The following is a 17161-nucleotide window of genomic DNA, read 5'->3' on the forward strand; positions in this document are numbered from 1 at the left end:
CAGGGATCCAGCTGCCTGACTCCCAAACGCACCCCCCCATGCAAAATCACGTGGTCCTTAATGTGGTTAAACTGTGGTGTTTCAAGTCCTACCACATAGAGCCATGTTAATCTATGCCATACACTGATGAGGATCAACCAATCCAAACAGTCTGTATGCATGTTGGATTATTGTGGCTCTGTAATATCAACAAACTGACACATCATTGCATTCCAGCGAATCTGAAGGTGTGTTTGCCTTTAAGGGACGACAAAGGAGTGATTTTAGATTGTAAGCTCGCAAGCGCTCTGTCACTCTTTTGTGTCTTGGAATTTGTTGCTCAATTCATAGCTTGCACTACATTTTATTTATCATGTTACGGCTGTGATTGTAAACCCAGGTCTGTATTTTGTACCAGTGTCCATATTTGATGTATATCATTGTCTGTATCATTAAGTACCCCTGTTTGTTTTTCTGATTTTACAGCGCCAGGAATATGTTGGCGCTTTATAAATACTATAAATAATAATAATAAGCAGGAGTTTTACTCTCGTTCAGCCTCTTACACACTCCTAATAGTTCTGGTTCACCATAAGCTTGCTGGGCACCCTGTGTATATAGTAGAGCGCTGTCCATTCAGCACCACACCATACAGACTCTATATCAGAATCAGAATCAGAATCACTTTATTTCGCCAAATACAGCAAAAGCTGTAATCGGAATTATCTGTGGTACACATGGCATAGGCATAATTAGTATAATACAAGACAGACGCACAACATGTATACTTGAAATGCACTGCTATTTCAAACACAGGTAAATAATGATAATAATAAAGGTGCAGGTAGTGGCCTCGAGTCAATTTTGATGAGCCCAGCTAGAGTACGCTGGTATGCGGGCCAGATAGGGGGAGGTTGGAGTTCAGAAGTCGAACAGCTTGGGAGAAGAAGGTGTTCTTCCGCCTGGTGGTTTTGGATGGTATAGTCCTATAGCGATGGCCCAGCGGGAGGAGCTTAAAGTAGCGGCTGCCCGGGTGAGCGGGGTCACGGGAGATCATGGTGGCCCTCTTCCTCATCCTATGGAGTGTAGGAGGTCGAGAGGTGGAAGAGGAGATCTGATGATCTTCTCCGCGTCCATTATGACTCTCTGCAGTTTGTGTTTGTCGCTGGCCGTTGCACCAACATACCAGACAATGACTGAGGAGCAGAGGATGGATTCTATGGTGGAAGTATAGAAACTGGTCAGCAGCTCCCTGGGCATGCCAATTGGCGCAGGAAGAACAGCCTCTGCTGAGATTTCTTCTGGATTTTGGTGGTGTTCTGTTCCCACTTCAGATTGTTTGTCAGAGTCGTGCCTAGGAACCGCACAGATGTCACCCTAGAAACTTCGGTTCCCCCAATGAGGACAGGTGGGAGGGGGGGGAGGGTTTCTCCTGAAATCAGCGACTAGCTCGACAGTCTTTGCTGCGTTGAGGACTAGGTTGTTGTCCTTGCACCAGTTGCATATTCTCTCTACTGCGCTGCGGTACTCCAACTTCCTGTTTCTACCAATAAGGCCAATGATAGTGGTGTCATCTGTAAATTTGATGACTTTCACAGAGTCAGTGGATGAGATGCAGTTATTGGTATAGAGGGAGAACAGTAGAGGTGACAGAACACAGCCATGTGGAGCCCCTGTATTGGTGGTTTGAACACTGGAGAGGTGGTTGCCGAGCTTCACCTGCTGCGTTCTGTTTGTCAGGAAGTCTTTGATCCATGCCCGAAGAGTAGGGTCAACTCCGAGCTGCGTCAGATTGGTGATCAGGATGTCTGGGCAGATTGTGTTGAATGCTGAGGTAAAGTCTAGGAACAGGATCCTAGCATAGGAGGCAGGGCTGTCTAGATGCTCGGTGATGTATGCCATGCTGGCATTGATGGCGTCCTCTACAGATCTGTTTGCCCTATATGCAAATTGGAGCGGGTCTAAAAGGGCGTCCGTGGACTTCTTCAGGTGGGCCAGTACTAACCGCTCAAGGAGCTTCATGATGTTAGAGGTTAGGGCCACTGGTCGGAAGTTATTGTGCTCGGTACTGCCTGTTTTTTTGGGGACTGGTACAATTTTAGATCTCTTAAAGCAGGAGGGGACTGTACCATCCGATAAGGACTGCTTAAATAAGGAGGTGAGCACAGGTGCTAGCTGGTCGGCACAGGATCGCAGGCAGATAGACGATACTTCGTCCGGGCCAGAGGATTTTCTTGGGTCTAGCTTACGGAGGTGCCGGAGTACCTCTGATTCCAGAACAGAGACAGGAGCCAGGGGGACCAGTTCCCCAGAGGGGGGGGGGGGGTCGCCAAAGTCGATGCTGTGTGGCCCACGGGCTGGTTGGGATGCTGCTCGAATCTGCAGTAGAACTCGTTGAGCTCTTCCACCAGTCGAGGGCTCGGGGGTGCCGTTTGGGGTGCTGGTTTGAAGTTCGTGGCTGCTCTCAGGCCCTTCCATACGTCCCGTGTATTTGAGGACTGTAGGCAGAGTCTCAGCTTTTCGGCGTAGGCCCTCTTTGCAGATCGCAGTTCTCTTTTCAAGGCGAGCCTGGCCTCTCTGAATTTCTTTGGGGAGCCAGACCTGTGCGCTTCCTGCATTTTCGGAGTCGGCGAAGCTTGTTATTGAACCAAGGCTTGTTGTTGGGGTAGACTCTGAAGGACTTGGTTGGGATACATGCTTCTTCGCAGAAGCTAATGTAGGAGGTGACATTCTCGGCCCATTCATCAAGGGTCGATGCCTCCAGAGTCGTCCAGTCGGTGGTTTCAAAGCACGCTTGGAGCTCCAGTTTAGCCTCTGCTGTCCATTTTTTTGTGGTTTTGACGGTGGAATTTGAGGTCTCCAGGAGCCTCCTGTAGGTGGGGATCAGGTGTATTGTGTTGTGGTCGGAGTTCCTCAGGGGGCACCTTGGGTTGCCTTGTAGGCATTCTTATGGACCGTGTAGCAGTGGTCCAGGGTGTTACTGTTTCTGGTAGGGCAGGTGATGTGTTGCTTGTAGCGGGGCAACTCGTGCCGAAGGTTCGCCTTATTGAAATCGCCCAGGATGATGAACAGGGCCTCTGGGAGCGCTGTCCATTCATCACCACACCATACAGACTCTATATAACAGAGGGCTGTCCATTCATCACCACACTGTACAGACTCTATATAACAGAGGGCTGTCCATTCATCACCACACCATACAGACTCTATATAACAGAGGGCTGTCCATTCATCACCACACTATACAGACTCTATATAACAGCACTGTATATTCAGCACCACACCATACAGACTCTATATAACAGAGCGCTGTCCATTCATCTCCACACTGTACAGGCTCTATATCAGTGCTTTTCAACCTGTGGTACGCGTACCACCGGTGGTACTTTGCTGTTGGCCAGGTGGTACAAACCAGATTTGCCTGCCACTTTATTTGACCACCTGCCACTTGTCCTGGTCCTGTCCTGCTTCCACAAAGTTTGGCTCCCCCTCCCTCTCTCCTAGCTGTGCTGCTCTGCGGCATACTTCAGACCTCAGATCAGTTGGGAAGAGACAGTCCGGCAAACGGTGCAATGATGTATCCTGGGGGTACTTACCTTGGGGAGGGGGAGGCCTTTGGATCCTAAAGAGACTTCCCCCTTCCTCCTCATTAGAGGGGATCAAGCACTGGGAGCCCAAGTTCTCCTTGTTGGTGTGTGCGCACGCACAGTAGCTGCTCCCCGTTCAGGCTCCAGCAGAAACATCTAAGCCTGATTGCGTCCAATCTACTGCCCAGGTACATTGGTGGTACTTGAAAATGTGCAGGCGATAAAAGTGTTACAGTTAGTGAAAAGGATGAAAAGCCCTGCTCTATATAACAGAGCGCTGTCCATTCAGCACCACACCATACAGACTCTATATAACAGCACTGTCCATTCATCACCACACCATACAGACTCTTTATAACAGAGCACTGTCCATTCAGCACCACACCATACAGACTCTTTATAACAGAGCGCTGTCCATTCAGCACCACACCGTACAGACTCTATATAACAGCACTGTCCATTCAGCACCACACCATACAGACTCTATATAACAGAGCACTGTCCATTCATCACCACACCGTACAGACTCGTTATAACAGCACTGTCCATTCAGCACCACACCATACAGACTGTATATAACAGCACTGTCCATTCAGCACCACACCATACAGACTCTATATAACAGAGCACTGTCCATTCAGCACCACACCATACAGACTCTTTATAACAGAGCGCTGTCCATTCAGCACCACACCGTACAGACTCTATATAACAGCACTGTCCATTCAGCACCACACCATACAGACTCTATATAACAGAGCACTGTCCATTCATCACCACACCGTACAGACTCTATATAACAGCACTGTCCATTCAGCACCACACCATACAGACTGTATATAACAGCACTGTCCATTCAGCACCACACCATACAGACTCTATATAACAGAGCACTGTCCATTCATCACCACACCATACAGACTCTATATAACAGAGCGCTGTCCATTCAGCACCACACCATACAGACTCTATATAACAGAGCACTGTCCATTCATCACCACACCATACAGACTCTATATAACAGAGCGCTGTCCATTCAGCACCACACCATACAGACTCTATATAACAGAGCGCTGTCCATTCATCACCACACCGTACAGACTCTATATAACAGAGCACTGTCCATTCATCACCACACCATACAGACTCTACATAACAGAGCGCTGTCCATTCATCACCACACTGTACAGACTCTATATAACAGAGCGCTGTCCATTCATCACCACACCGTACAGGATCTATATAACAGAGCGCTGTCCATTCATCACCACACCATACAGACTCTATATAACAGAGCACTGTCCATTCATCACCACACCATACAGACTCTATATAACAGCACTGTCCATTCAGCACCACACCATACAGACTGTATATAACAGCACTGTCCATTCAGCACCACACCATACAGACTCTATATAACAGAGCACTGTCCATTCATCACCACACCATACAGACTCTATATAACAGAGCGCTGTCCATTCAGCACCACACCATACAGACTCTATATAACAGAGCACTGTCCATTCATCACCACACCATACAGACTCTATATAACAGAGCGCTGTCCATTCAGCACCACACCATACAGACTCTATATAACAGAGCGCTGTCCATTCATCACCACACCGTACAGACTCTATATAACAGAGCACTGTCCATTCATCACCACACCATACAGACTCTACATAACAGAGCGCTGTCCATTCATCACCACACTGTACAGACTCTATATAACAGTGCGCTGTCCATTCATCACCACACCGTACAGGATCTATATAACAGAGCGCTGTCCATTCATCACCACACCATACAGACTCTATATAACAGAGCACTGTCCATTCATCACCACACCGTACAGGATCTATATAACAGAGCGCTGTCCATTCATCACCACACCATACAGACTCTATATAACAGAGCACTGTCCATTCATCACCACACCATACAGACTCTATATAACAGCACTGTCCATTCAGCACCACACCATACAGACTGTATATAACAGCACTGTCCATTCAGCACCACACCATACAGACTCTATATAACAGAGCACGGTCCATTCATCACCACACCGTACAGGATCTATATAACAGAGCACTGTCCATTCATCACCACACCATACAGACTCTATATAACAGAGCGCTGTCCATTCAGCACCACACCATACAGACTCTATATAACAGAGCACTGTCCATTCATCACCACACCATACAGACTCTATATAACAGAGCGCTGTCCATTCATCACCACACCGTACAGACTCTATATAACAGAGCACTGTCCATTCATCACCACACCATACAGACTCTACATAACAGAGCGCTGTCCATTCATCACCACACTGTACAGACTCTATATAACAGAGCGCTGTCCATTCATCACCACACCGTACAGGATCTATATAACAGAGCGCTGTCCATTCATCACCACACCATACAGACTCTATATAACAGAGCACTGTCCATTCATCACCACACCATACAGACTCTATATAACAGAGCACTGTCCATTCATCACCACACCATACAGACTCTATATAACAGAGCGCTGTCCATTCATCACCACACCATACAGACTCTATATAACAGCACTGTCCATTCATCACCACACAGTACAGACTCTATATAACAGAGCACTGTCCATTCATCACCACACCATACAGACTCTATATAACAGAGCACTGTCCATTCATCACCACACCATACAGACTGTATATAACAGAGCGCTGTCCATTCAGCACCACACCATACAGATTCTATATAACAGCACTGTCCATTCAGCACCACACCATACAGACTCTATATAACAGAGCGCTGTCCATTCATCACCACACCATACAGATTCTATATAACAGAGCACTGTCCATTCATCACCACACCATACAGACTCTATATAACAGAGCACTGTCCATTCATCACCACACCATACAGACTGTATATAACAGAGCACTGTCCATTCATCACCACACAATACAGACTGTATATAACAGAGCACTGTCCATTCATCACCACACCATACAGACTTTATACCTGACCCTCCGTAGATTATATAAACCTATAACACAGCCAAACTTAACTAAAGGATAAAACATATCCTCTAGCTCCCAGGATTGTAACATGGTACACATACCCCAGGGAGTACTTGGGGGAGGTTCAGGGGTACTTAAATTTGTCATAATCAATCCTTCACAGTAAGTTTGGATATTTAAAAACAAAATTGTGCATTAACAACCCTGAATAACTGTTTATAGTCAATTAATAGCATCAAGGAATGTTTGAAAAGCACTTATATGCAGTTGTGGTGAACTTCTAATAAATGTATATATACATGAAGGGGTACTTGAGATAATGTTACCCACAATTGGGGGTATTTGGTTATTGATAAAGGAGTAAAATGCAATAATAATGCTGAGAAATGCTGATCTAGATTGTAAGCTCACAAGGGCAGGGCCTTCCCTTTAAGGTTTCTATTTTCTGGGATACAAATTCTGTGAAATGTACCTGTATTCAGGGTTGTTCATATTATACATAAACCTAAGATTGTAAGCTCGGAAGGGCAGAGCTTTCTTACCCTTTTGTGTCTTGAAATGTGTTACACATTTATTCATGTTACTTTTGCCACTGCAATTACCAATTCTGTATTTTGTCACAATTTTGTATTTTGTTTATTGGTGTATACCATTGTCTGTATTATTTTCTATGCTGTGTTTGTTTCCTTACTTGTACAGTGCCATGGAATATGTTGGCACTTTATAAATCAATCATAATAAACTACTATGCATGTATTTGTACTTGTATTGCTGGACGTTCCATTTGTATTGCACACAAACTACAGTATATATGTATTTATGGCCCTAGCTATTGTCTGTTGTGTACACTGTACAGCACCTTGGCAAATGCTGATGCTATATAATAAAACTAATAATATATATTAATAATAATAATAAAAAAGAAAGTTGTGATGACAGTGCCACGGAACATGTCTGTGCTTTATAAATCAATAATAATAATAAATAGCTATAATTAAGCGACTGGCTTATCACCTAGTACTATGCAATTATGCCTTATGTGACATCTTCAGTAATGACAACACGTTGACATTATAATCCTACATTAAACCCCGGCATTCAAATAAATGTGAGGATGTGTCTTGCATACCCTGCATTATATACTTGAGTATAACTCTAGAAATGTAGGTTTGTTTCACTTCACAAAAGTATAGGGGTCGACTTATACACGAGTCACAGGCAACACTAAGCACACTGAGTAATGTGTGTACTAATAGTGACATTCCCATTTTCTGCAATTTACTCTGTGGTAACTGATACTTTGAGGCAAGGAAATACCAAGAAAACACAGGTCTGAAAGTCCTGATCACAACAATTAACAGGGAAAGGGACTGGGAGAAATACTGGGCTGCAGGGAAGGAAGTGAATCATTGCTGTACTTGGGGGTCTGGAGAAGTTATTGGCTGCACTTAAGGGACAGGAGGGGTTAATGTCTGCAATACTGTATGCAGTGCAGTCATTAAGCCCTGCTCAGCCCCAAGTTCAGCCACTAACTTTGCTGGATAGACTTATGCTTGAGTCAATAAAAAGTTGCAGCTTAAAAGGTTTAAATAATGGAGTCGATTTATAAATGAGGTTGGCTTGTATTCGAGTATACTGTATACGGTAAATGTATATTATGAAACTTTGGGAGAATTGAAAGTCAACCTGAGATGAAAATAAACGGATGAGCAAAACAATTATATTTATCCTCCTACACCTAAAAAATGACCTTTTTCCCTATATTTAAACATTTACAAAGTAGGATGAATGTTTTATGGTCTCTAATTTAGTAGTAACCAATTAAGTGTCCCAGAGTTAGAAAAAGGTCAATAGTTCGTGTATTTTATCTCTCCCTGCCCTTTAGAAGTTGTATCCTGCCAGGAAAACGTTTATGACTGTAATTAGCTATATTCCTGGCAAGGTACCGACAAGACAGAGGCTGTCACTTCCATGCCTAGAACTTAACTCTTTCAGGCAGGAAAATAAAACAAGTAAAACAGCCTGGTTACTAATATGTTTTGTACTGTACATACAAATGTTTATCTCATCATGTCACATATCGCCTGGTGTACACTTTAACCACTTCACCCCAAAGGGGTTTTCACCCTAATGGACAAGAGTTATTTTCACCTTTCAGTGCTCATCCCTTTCATTTGCCAATAGCTTAATCACTACTAATCACATTGAAATGATCTATATCTTGTTTTTTTCACCACCAATTGGGCTTTTTGGGGTTGACATTTGTTTTCAGTAATTACTTAATTTTCTATGCATTTTAAAGGGAAAAACAAGGAAAAATTGAAAAAATACACTACTTCTCCATTTTCATCCCCTATAGTTTTAATATAAACACTGCTACTGTGCATAAAACCCACACATTTTATCTGCTTATTTGTGCAGGTTATCACAAGATTATAATTATGTCCCTAGTACAAAGTATAGTGACAATATATTATGTGGAAATAAAAGTGTATTTTTTCTATGGTTTTTTTTCACTATTTTGTTGTGCACGCGCGCAGGAATGCACGTGCACATGCGGGAGTGCGCACATGCACACGCACGGCGGCGGCAGCACTGTTTGACTTATAAAAATGTCCTGGAGCCGTTAAAAGGCTCTAGCAGGACGTTTTTATAAGTCAGCTTGTCATTAACTGGTTAAGTTTATTCACTGTAAATGATTTGCTATGTTCATGCTCCTTTTTCCTAATTGTTATGGAACTCTCTGTCACACCATGCCCCCACCGCCTCAGTGTTTGCTGGGACATGTAGTTCCACATCACAGCAGGAATCCGAAAGTCGCTCTACACGTCTATAATGTGTGCTCTGAGCCTGTAACGTGATAGCGCTGTACGGTACCTCCATGCAACTCTCTCTCCTCTTAATGAATTACTAATGAGCTGAAATTGGACAGCAGGCTTAATTAAAGTGTAGTGGCAATGTGTTTACCACATTGTAATTGAACTCATTAGGGCTGAGCCTCCGTCTCTTTTTTCCCCTCCTTTTCTGAGGCAAATTAGCTCGGTAAATGTGTACCAACAAAGGAAATATTGCAAATCAATGTGTTACATGAAGAGCGCACTTCAGGGAAATGCTCCGTTATTGGCTGTGATCTGGAGCTGCGGTAACCCAGGGCCACGCTGCTGGGCCTGATGCCGGGCCTGGGACTACCCAAGATGGCTTCACTGGCCTGCCTATAAGCCACTAACCACCCAGAGAGCTTATTATCTTAGGCAAGTGGACCGGTCATGTGCAGATGCCTGGAGATAATTATATCATCATTATGCTCTAGTATCTGTTATGGTTCAATACAAAATGGACAGAAACAAAAAGTGTAGCACGGTGGTGTAGTGGTTAGCGTGCTTGCCTTGCAGCGCTGGGTCCCCAGTTCAACTTCCAGCCAGGCCACTATCTATGCAGAGTATGTGTGTTCTCTCCGAGTCTGCGTGGGTTTCCTCCGGGCACTCCAGATAAGATAACTGGCTTTCTCCTACAAAATAAAAAATGTCCCTAGACTACGATACATACACTACACGATACATACATAGACATAGGACTATTGGTAGGGATCAGATTGTGAGCCCTTCTGAGGGACAGTGACAAGACAATATACTCTGTGCAGGGGTTCAGAAGAAGTCAGCACTATATAAATACTGAATAATAATAATAAAGTAGAAAGAAAAATTTAACACACACACTGTTCTATATGACTGTCTATCTACCTCCCTACCTTTGTGCCTGATTACTTACTTGTCTACTTTGTGGCTGGATAGTGTTATGGTTAAGGGCTCTGCCTCTGACACGGGAGACCAGGGTCCGAATCTCAGCTCTGCCTGTTCAGTAAGCCAGCACCTATTCAGCAGGAGACCTTAGGCAAGTCTCCCTAACACTGCTACTGCCTATAGGGCGCGTCCTAGTGGCTGCAGCTCTGGCGCTTTGAGTCTGTCAGGAGAAAAGCGCGATATAAGTGTTTGTCTTTGTCTTTTTTACTTTAAGGTGCTCACTAATGGTACAATTTTTTCATCTGATGCGATCTTTTGACACAATTTTTATCATTGAATTGTACAGAAAACGGCACAGCGTGTGGCAAACATCAATGTATAACTATTCTATGGTCGATTGGAACAGAAAATTACATCAATCTGAATGTTGGACTTTACAACCAACTCAAAAGAGAGAAAATGCCCTAATCAACTCATTTATGGGAGCAATCGATAATTACCTTCTGATTACTTTTGATGGTAAAAATGATGTTGAAAGATTGCATCTGATGAAAAAAATGTTTACGTCAATCAACGCCTTTATACTCATCTATTCACCTCAAATTCCACATATTTTAGAAAGAAAAAAATAAACAAAAACTAACTAAGAGGGAGAGAAAGCGATTTAGACACACATACACATTATTTTTTATTTACATATATTTCATAGTTCTGTACATAGTACAAAACAAATATTGGGGAACATATATACATGAGAAGTTAAAGACACTTTACAATCATGACATCACAGCAATATAAGTACAAATACATACATAGTTAATGTGTGGTTTGAGATATCACTATAATTGGTACAGGTTAATATGGTAAATAATATATACCAAAATAAGAAACAATAGGAGGAGGTCCCTGCCCTTGCAATCTAGAGGGTAGTGATGTGGAAACAATAGGGAAGGAGATAAAGGGGTTAGTAGGCAGGGAACCACCACTGCTACTTATAGCAACTTATAGGCTTGTCTGAAAAGGTGTGTTTTTAGAGGCATATATATATATATATATATATATATATATATATATATATATATATATATATATATATATATATAGCGATATCTATATATACATATCCAACATACTGTTGTTCAGAGCACAAGACAGTAAGGGGGACTATAAATACCTAAGTATTTCACACACAGTACAACTGAACATCTAGGGGAGTAGGTTTATCAAATGTGTGATAAATGATTAATTTTTCTGTGCTATTTTGGGGAATTGTAGGCAATCTTTGCATTCCTACGTAATTTCATTTCTAATCCAGCAACAAGTATGACATATGTATGGACATCAATTCACAAATATAGCATGAAAAAAATCCAGGGGTACAGATACATGTTTATTGTGAGCATATATTATCTATAATAAGTTAAAGAAGAGAGAGAGAGATCTTTATTTTTTTTTCTATATTAAGTGCAGGTATAGTTAAGTAAGTATTTTGTGCAGGTATAGGTAAGTAAGTATTTTGTGCAGGTATAGGTAAGTAAGTATTTTGTGCAGGTATAGGTAAGTAAGTATTTTGTGCAGGTATAGGTAAGTAAGTATTTTGTGCAGGTATAGGTAATTAAGTATTTTGTGCAGGTATAGGTAAGTAAGTATTTTGTGCAGGTATAGGTAAGTAAGTATTTTGTGCAGGTATAGGTAAGTAAGTATTTTGTGCAGGTATAGGTAAGTAAGTATTTTGTGCAGGTATAGGTTAGTAAGTATTTTGTGCAGGTATAGGTAAGTAAGTATTTTGTGCAGGTATAGGTAAGTAAGTATTTTGTGCAGGTATAGGTAAGTAAGTATTTTGTGCAGGTATAGGTAAGTAAGTAAATGGTATAGATTAGTATAAGATACATAAGTAATCTGATGAGAGGATAGCTGAGAAAGCAGGGGGGGGGGGGTGATCTTTAATTCTTTTATAATTAGGATATTTAGGAGAAAAGGTGATAACATTGGTATAAAGATGGAAGTTAACTGATGAACAAAGGGGGGAGTGCGAAAGAAAGAGAGAGAGAAAGACTCCTCTTTATATTACTTATGTTTCATGCATATATAGGATATGAGGTTAATAGTGGAGTGATAGGTACATAAATAAATTGATAAAGGAAGAGGGGAGGGGGCAGAGAATGTATAATCTTACTACATTATATATATATATATATATATATATATATATATATATACACAGAGAGAGAGAGAGAGAGAGAGAGAGAGAGAGAGAGAGATCTCTGTTATATTGTCATGATGAACAGATTCAGAAGTCTAGATCTCGCCATCCCTCTATATAAAGATTGAACCCCATTTAGGGAAGGTTGTGCCTGAACCCTAAGCTTCCCCCTTTGCTTATTTGGGACTGAGCATTTGCACACGTGGAACCAGGCGTTCTCCGCTTCAGTCCAGCTCCCCAGAGGGCTCCGACAATAAGAGAAACATGAAGAGATAAATAGGAGAAGATGGACATGTCTTGTTTGCAGTTGGGCCAGCAGCTGTGGGTGGGGTGTGTGAGACTCCGGCTGTGAAAGTGGAGGCATAGCTTGTGATAGGGTAATGGATTGCACAGCTCTGCTTGACTGACGGTAGGCGGTGAAGACTCGCAACATCTCTTTCGAGGGAAGTGACTGGACTGGGGGATTACAGCGTGCAGACAGAGAGTGACACCAATGGGACGACGAGGGCTGACGGTGTGACAGCCTGCATCAGGATCTGATGAGTGCTGGGCAGGCACAGTGCACCTCCTCTCCCTTCTGATACAGGTACAGTAACACCAGTGGGCTGCCTCTCTCTCTCCCTCCCCGTGGCTTCGGGGCCACTTACTCACTCACTGGACCGCCTGCTCAGGCTGTGTCAGCGATTCTAATTGCCAAGATTGATCTCTGCTATTTACACGAGTGGTTTTAATTGAAGGCTGGATTGTATCGCAGCTCGGCCCCCTGACCGGGCAGATTGAGGTAATTGTGGCTAATTTGCTTCGCCAAAAAGATTAATCGCTCAGGCTGGCCCGATTTGATTAAGTCAATTAATCTCTGATTACAGTGCTCAAGTGTCATTTGGCACAAGCCGGCCAGCTCAGGTGCTCGTCGTTCGCTGGAGAGGGCAGCGATTGCTGAGAGCTGCCGTTGTGAATAGGCTTCGCGGAGCCTGGCTCTCCCAGCGATGTCTCCGTAGAAGTTGCAATGTGTTTCCCACTACCAAATTCTTTGCTGAAGTTTAGTGGATAGCATCGAGCAAACAATAGGACTTTTGATTTGCTGTTGATTGGAATTTTTAAGCTTTAAGCTAGCCATACGCTTGGCAATGTTTTTAACTGATCAGACATTGAAATAAATAGACCCATCAATTATATATATATATAAAAATGGATTTCAATCTACGGCCTCAACTGACTGATTTTGACCCCAAAAAAAATCATCAAAGCTCGATTGGGTAGAGCCGGTCCTTTTTATTGATCGCAGGGGCTAGCTTTGTATAGAGCTAGCGGTGGAGGTAGTTTAGACAACTTTTTTACACATTTCTGTGGGAAACAGATTGAATTAGGAGGTGATGGTATATTAATTGATCGCTTCTCCTAATCAATTTCTTAGGGGTCGATCCATTGTTTGTGGGGCCCAGGGCATGTTGCACAGTGTATGGTCAGCATTAGTGTTTCTTACAGTTTGCAGTTTTGCAATAATTTTGTTTTACTTTTTTCTTTTATTGTTTCTGTCCATCAGTCTCTATCTCCCCCCCCCCCCCCATATACTTGTATCTCTCCTTCTCTCTATTTACCCATAAGTCTCTCCCTTTCTCGCCTCTCTCTCACCTCACCTGTGTATTTCTCTTACTCTTTCTCTCTTTTTACCTATCAGTGTCTCTCTCTCTCTCTTTTGTATTTATATGCATTACAGTTCAGATTCAATAAAGTACATGTACCTACATTTTTAGCTATACCTTATCCAATCACTCCATACTGTAGGCAATTAATATCAAATATACTATTGTTGATTCTGCTCTTTAAAAAAGCCATTGCCTGCCTGGCTGTGGTGGTGCCGACTCTTTACCCCAATACCATTCTAGATGATGACCGAGAACGAAAAATGCAGATCAAGTGCTCCGATATCACTGGCTACACGTTTGCCCCATATACATTGCTGGGGTTATCCAACTCCAGGCCAGGGCCTACCTGTGCCAGCGATAGGGATGGACAGAGCCATTTTACCCTGCGAACCACACCTGACTCCAGTCACTCCCATTGGTTAATCACAGTCATAGTAAGTCTGCGTGGTTATCCCACAACTGAAGGACTGAATTGTGACACTTCTAACTGCATGAAAGTCTAAAGATCAGCTTGACAACCAAGCAAATAACAATTTGTAAAAATTACAGCAATCTATTTATTTTCTTCGCACTTAAGGTATCCTCACAGTCTATACATTTTAGCACAGTGTGTTGTTATTCATTAAACCCAACGCAGTATTTATATCAAAGTACGTTGTCCGTGTAGAGGGCAATCACCTATAGACTTTGAATGACTGTACACATTTTTTTTTGTATTTTATAGACCTTGTATCTTTGTATGTTGTCACTTTGAAAACAATAAGGGAATCCCTATTAAGGTATGGACACTGAGAACCACCAGGAATTCATGCAGTAGACTAAGGAAGGCTAACAATCTCTACTAAAACCATTGTTTAGTGGCAAGCAGTGTATAGAGTGTATAGTACTCTGCTCTGTCCTTTCAGCCCCATGCAGCCCTCTATGTAGCAGGCACACAGCACACTGCTATCAGCTGTCTGTTCACATTAGACTTTAAGCCGCAGTAGAGAGGAGGGATAAATAGTTAACTGTTCTTGGTAACGTTTTAGTTCTTCATGTCCTATACATACAAGTAGACTGCACTTCATTTGCAGCTTGAATATTTACTAGTGAGTTTCTTCTTATAATATGCAAAACCTCTTCCAGTGACATCATCAGAACTTGCCAACTATTAGATGATTATCTTGTCTCCCTTTAGATTGAGTCTACTGTAGGCATGTCCTATTCCTATCAAAGTCCCACTTTCTAAATGGAAATAACACCTACTGCAGGTTATATGTATTTGTACAATGAGAGGGCCAAATGTATGAGTACATATAATGACAGTGTTAGACGGTACTTACGTATGTGCTTTCTGCTGTAACATTGTCGTATGTAATGAAAATCAGTACAGAGTTCATGAAAGGGGAGATCTCTCAGTAGCGTGGCCTCTGCATCTATAAGTGTGGTTAACCCTTTAAGGCAATAAGAGAAGTGTGAAGGACTTCAAACCCTGAGGATTTGTTATATAATATTATATAGAACTATCTAATCGTCCTGTCACGTTACTATATCGGAAATAAACAGCATCAAATTTATTTAAATTTTTTGCAATGTACATTTTGTAAAATGTTTGTCTAAGTTAATTGAGCGGTAACGATATGATTTATTGTTGGTGGAGGGAGGAGGAGCAGACTAACCTATAAAATATATATAATGTAATAATATTTACAGACCCTGTTGAGAAAAAAAACAGTAAGCTTGAACATGATCGTACTTGTGATAAATTTAGGTTATTTGAGAAATTCTGTTCCAAAATCTGGATTCCTGGGTTGTATAAATTCAAACATATATATATATATATATATATATATATATATATATATATATATATATATATATTTATATATATATTTTTATATATATATATATTCCCATATCCGTGGTACATATAGATATAAACTTGAAATCTCACAAAGTTGAGACTACTTGTAACAAGTAGCAACTATGAGATGAATAGATGCACCTTTCCATAATATATCTAACACATGTAAATAATGTTGATGTTGAGAGACTGCAAAGCTCTTGACTTTTCACCCCTTTGAACTGGGGCACTTATGGACTAAGCCCCCGAACTGCCCACTGGCCTAGGGTGGTGGAGGGGAGCTCGTTTTAAAAGCCAAATGTAAGTACATTTGCAGAACTACCCCAGGAAAGTCTACTGTGGATTCAGAGCAGTCATTAGCAGTCAGCTTTAAGTGATTGTGAACAGTAAGTAAGGAACTCTCTTGATTGTAATACTCGCTGCAAAGCAATAATATCCCAGTAGGTGGTCATCAGCAATGATAGATGTGTGTTTATAATGTCAGCGTTAGATGAGCATTTGGAAAACAGTGTGGGCTTTTTCTTTCCCCCCTTCTCACTGCAATTCTCTGTAATTTCTTCAGGTGCGCAGCGCACCTATCAACACAACTCAAATAAATCCAATTTCTCCTCTTCCAGCTCTCAGACCAACTTGGTAATTAACTTGGTATTGTAGCATTCAGAGAACAAGCATCCGTCTTCTTAATTGTTACTTTGTCTGACTCTCATTTCCGGTTTTAAGTCTATTGCATTTCAATTATTAACTTTTTAATCTTTTTTTTTTTTAATCAAATCCCATTCTCAACTAAAAAAAATAAAATTAAAATTAAAAAAAGAAAACATCTCCCATGAACAATTTTAAACACTGTACATCCTTCAAACTTGGTAGGTTTAAATGGTGATTGGTGAATAATTTTATGTATTCTCATTATGGATCGCTTTTAAGATATACTGTACAGTACTTAGCAGCTTTTAAGTACAATTGGTGGGGATGGGGGAGGCTTTGATTGATTAATTCAGGAGTGCCAAAGCAAGTATTTGTAAGGAGTATTGGAAAAATCCAGTTAAAATTAAATAAAGGAGTGGGAATCGGCTCTTTCTGAGTGCTATATTTGAATAAGATGCATAAAGTAGATAGTATCCGTGAATATTAA

At 41.7% G+C, this 17161-nt stretch overlaps 2 protein-coding genes and 1 long non-coding RNA gene across 10 annotated transcripts in view; 2 read left to right on the forward strand and 1 right to left on the reverse strand.

Moving 5' to 3' along the window:
* The window catches only part of ST8SIA5 (ST8 alpha-N-acetyl-neuraminide alpha-2,8-sialyltransferase 5), a 989793-nt gene that overhangs the window by 399823 nt on the left and 572809 nt on the right, over window positions 1–17161 (forward strand). The gene's annotated exons all lie outside the window — the stretch shown is intronic.
* Window positions 1–17161, reverse strand: part of LOC137531529 (uncharacterized) — a 296668-nt gene that overhangs the window by 173062 nt on the left and 106445 nt on the right. For 2 of the 8 annotated variants that reach the window (XR_011023666.1, XR_011023665.1), the window contains one exon: window positions 15509–15619. The exons of 5 other annotated variants lie outside the window; for them this stretch is intronic. This is a non-coding gene — a long non-coding RNA (uncharacterized lncRNA). Of the gene's footprint in view, window positions 1–10365; window positions 10558–15508; window positions 15620–17161 lie in introns of all 8 variants that reach the window. One more of the 8 variants, XR_011023664.1, reaches the window with a different exon arrangement.
* Window positions 13005–17161, forward strand: part of SKOR2 (SKI family transcriptional corepressor 2) — a 60587-nt gene continuing 56430 nt past the window's right edge. The window contains exon 1 of the mRNA XM_068251413.1: window positions 13005–13126. The gene's annotated coding sequence lies outside the window, so the exon portion shown is untranslated. The remainder of the gene's footprint in view (window positions 13127–17161) is intronic.

Source organism: Hyperolius riggenbachi, chromosome 1 (genome assembly GCF_040937935.1).
Source record: "Hyperolius riggenbachi isolate aHypRig1 chromosome 1, aHypRig1.pri, whole genome shotgun sequence".
In the NCBI taxonomy this organism is placed as follows: Eukaryota; Metazoa; Chordata; class Amphibia; order Anura; family Hyperoliidae; genus Hyperolius; species Hyperolius riggenbachi.